Here is a 4,313-nt window from a genome sequence, read left to right on the forward strand (position 1 = left end):
CATGGATGAATCCATCATCATTGGCAGACCCTTCCTAGCCACAGCAAAGGCTGTGATTGATGTTGACAGAGGAGAATTGATTATTCAAGTGAATGAATAATCCTTTGTGTTTAAGGCTCAAGGATCTCCCTCTGTAACCATGGAGAGGAAGCATAAAAAGCTTCTCTCAAAACAGAGTCAAACAGAGCCCCCACAGTCAAACTCTTAGTTTGGTGTTGGGAGGCCACAACTAAATTCTAAGTTTGGTGTTGAACCCCCACATTCAAAATCTAAGTTTGGTGTTGGGAGGTTCCAACATTGCTCTGAACATCTGTGAGGCTCCATGAGGGCCCACTGTCAAGCTACTGACATTAAAGAAGCGCTTGTTGGGAGGCAACCCAATGTTATATCTATCTATTTTCCATTGTTATTTTATGTCTTTTATAGGTTGATGATCATGGGAAGTCACAAGATCAATTGAAAAAGCAAAAACAGAATGAAAAATAGAAAGAAAAATAGCACACCCTGGAGGAAAATTTGCTGGCGTTTAAACGCCAGTGAAGATAGCAAAATAGGCGTTTCACGCCCAGTCTGGCACCATTCTGGGCGTTTAACACCAGAAAGAGGCACCAGACTGGCGTTTAACGCCAAGAATGGGCAAGAAGCTGGCGTTAAACGCCAGAAATGGGCACCATCCCGGTGTTTAACACCAGGATTGGCAGGGATGAATTATCCTTGACACCTCAGGATCTGTGGACCCCACAGGATCCCCACCTACCCTACCACTCTCTCTCTTCTTCACCCATTCACCAATCACCTCAACACCTCTTTTCCAAAAACCCCTCACCTATCAAATCCCACTATTCTCTTCACCACTCACATCCATCCCTCATAAAACCCCACATACCTCAACATTCAAATTCAAACCACTTTCCCTCCCAAACCCACCCATATTGGCCGAACCCTACCCCTCTCTCCACCCCTATATAAACCCATCTTCACTCCTTTATTTTCACACAACCTACATACTACTTTTCCCCCTTGGCTAAAAAACAAAGCCACCTCCATCTCTTCTATTTCTTCTTCTTCTACTCTCTTCTTTCTTCTTTTGCTCGAGGACGAGCGAACCTTCTAAGTTTGGTGTGGTAAAAGCATTGCTTTTTGTTTTTCCATAACCATTTATGGCATCTAAGGCCGGAGAAACCTCTGGAAAGAGGAAAGGGAAGGCAAAAGCTTCCACCTCCGAGTCATGGAAGATGGAGAGATTCATCTCAAGGGTGCATCAAGACCACTTCCATGAAGTTGTGGCCATGAAGAAGGTGATCCCCGAGGTCCCTTTCAAACTCAAAAAGAGTGAATATTCGGAGATCCGACATGAGATCTGAAGAAGAGGTTGGGAAGTTCTTACCAACCCCATTCAACAAGTCAGAATCTTAATGGTTCAAGAGTTCTATGCCAATGCATGGATCACCAAGAACCATGATCAAAGTGTGAACCCAGACCCAAAGAATTGGCTTACAATGGTTCGGGGGAAATGCTTAGATTTTAGTCCGAAAAATGTAAGGTTGGAATTCTACTTGCCCATGATGCAAGGAGATGAACACCCCTACACTAGAAGGGTCAACTTTGATCAAAGGTTGGACCAAGTCCTCATAGATATTTGTGAAGAGGGCACTCAATGGAAGAGAAATTCAAGAGGGAAGCCGGTTCAATTGAGAAGGCATGACCTCAAGCCCGTGGTTAGGGGATGGTTGGAGTTTATCCAATGCTCAATCATTCCCACTAGCAACCGGTCCGAAGTTACTATAGACCGGGCTATCATGATTCATAGCATCATGATTGGAGAGGAAATAGAAGTTCATGAGGTTATATCCCAAGAACTTTATAAGGTGGCGGATAAGTCCTCTAACTTGGCAAGGTTAGCCTTCCCTCATCTCATTTGTCACCTCTGTAATTCAGTTGGAGTTAACATAGAGGGAGACATCCTCATTGATGAGGACAAGCCCATCACTAAGAAAAGGATGGAGCAAACAAGAGATCGCACTCATCATGAAATCCCTGAGATGCCTCAAGGGATGCACTTTCCTCCACAAAACTATTGGGAGCAAATCAGCACCTCCCTAGGAGAATTAAGTTCCAACATGGGACAACTAAGGGTAGAGCACCAAGAACATTCCATCCTCCTCCATGAAATTAGGCTTTTTGGCATTGTTTTTAGTATGTTTTTAGTATGTTCTAGTTAGTTTTTAGTATATTTTTATTAGTTTTTAGTTAAAATTCACTTTTCTGGACTTTACTATGAGTTTGTGTGTTTTTCTGTGATTTCAGGTATTTTCTGGCTGAAATTGAGGGACCTAAGCAAAAATCTGATTCAGAGACTAAAAAGGACTGCAGATGCTGTTGGATTCTGACCTCCCTGCACTCGAAGTAAATTTTCTGGAGCTACAGAAGCCCAATTGGCGCGCTCTCAACGGTGTTGGAAAGTAGACATCCTGGGCTTTCCAGCAATATATGATAGTCCATACTTTGCCTAAGATTTGATGGCCCAAACCGGCGTTCAAAGTCACCTTCAGAATTCCCAGCGTTAAACGCCGGAACTGGCACAAGGATGGGAGTTAAACGCCCAAACTGGAACCAAAGCTGGCGTTTAACTCCAAGAAGAGTCTCTACAAGAAAATGCTTCAATGCTCAGCCCAAGCATACACCAAGTGGGCCCGGAAGTGGATTTTTATGTCATTTACTCATCTCTGTAAATCCTAGGCTACTAGTTCTCTATATATAGGACTTTTTACTATTGTATTTTCATCTTCTGATCTTTGGAATCTTTTGATCTTTAGGCTGTTCTACAAGCAAACAAGGCTCTAGTGTATATCTCTTGGATTCTTTAACCAGAATCTTCGTGGTATAAGCTAGAATTGATGGCGGCATTCAAGAGAATCCGGAAGGTCTAAACCTTGTCTGTGGTATTCTGAGTAGGATTCGATGATTGAATGACTGTGACGAGCTTCAAACTCGCGATTGTGGGGTGTTAGTGACAGACGCAAAAGAATCACTAGATTCTATTCCGGCCTGATTGAGAACCGACAGATGGATAGTCGTGCCGTGACAGGGTGAGTTGAACATTTCCACTGAGAGGATGGGAGGTAGCCACTGACAACGGTGAAACCCTTGCATAAGCTTGCCATGGAAAGGAGTAAGAAGGATTGGATGAAGATAGTAGGAAAGCAGCGAGACGGAAGGGACCAAGCATCTTCATACGCTTATCTGAAATTCCCACCAATGAATTACATAAGTATCTCTATCTTTATCTTTATGTTTTATTCATCATTCATAACCATTTGAGTTTGCCTGACTAAGATTTACAAGGTGACCATAGCTTGCTTCATACCAACAATCTCTGTGGGATCGACCCTTACTCGCGTAAGGTTTATTACTTGGACGACCCAATACACTTGCTGGTTAGTTGTGCGAAGTTGTAGTGATCACAATTTCGTCCACCAACCTCCCTAGGAGAATTGAGTTCCAACATGGGACAACTAAGGGTGGAGCACCAAGAACATTCCATTCTCCTCCATAAAATTAGAGAAGATCAAAGAATCATGAGAGAGGAGCAACAAAGGCAAGGAAGAGACATTGAGGAGCTCAAGCACTCCATAAGATCTTCAAGAGGAAGAACAAGCCGCCATCACTAAGGTGGACCCGTTATTTATTCTCCTTGTTCTTTATTTTTCTATTTTTTCGAATTTTTTATGCTTATGTCTATCTATGTTTGTGTCTTATGATCGTTAGTGTCTTAGTGTCTATGCCTTAAAGTTATGAATGTCCTATGAATCCATCACCTTTCTTAAATGAAAAATGTTCTTAATTAAAAAAAAAGAGAAGAATTGCATGAATTTTGAATTTTATAACAGATTAATTATTTTGATGTGGTGGCAATACTTTGACTTCTGAATGTATACTTGAACAGTGCATATGTCTTTTGAATTTGTTGTTCATGAATGTTGGCTCTTGAAAGAATGATGAAAAAAGGAGACATGTTACTGAGGATCTGAAAAATCATAAAAATGATTCTTGAAGCAAGAAAAAGCAGTGAATTCAAAAAAAAGAGATTATGAGCGAAAAAAAAAGAGAGAAAGCAAGCAGAAAAAGCCAACAGCCCTTTAAACCAAAAGGCAAGGCTAAAAATAAAGTCGTGATCCAAGGCAAAAAGAGTGTGCTTAAGAACCCTGGACACCTCTAATTGGGGACTCTAGCAAAGCTGAGTCACAATCTGAAAAGGTTCACCCAGTTATGTGTCTGTGGCATGTATGTATCCAGTGGTAATACTGGAAGAC

The sequence above is a fragment of the Arachis duranensis genome, chromosome 10 (genome assembly GCF_000817695.3).
Source record: "Arachis duranensis cultivar V14167 chromosome 10, aradu.V14167.gnm2.J7QH, whole genome shotgun sequence".
In the NCBI taxonomy this organism is placed as follows: domain Eukaryota; kingdom Viridiplantae; phylum Streptophyta; class Magnoliopsida; order Fabales; family Fabaceae; genus Arachis; species Arachis duranensis.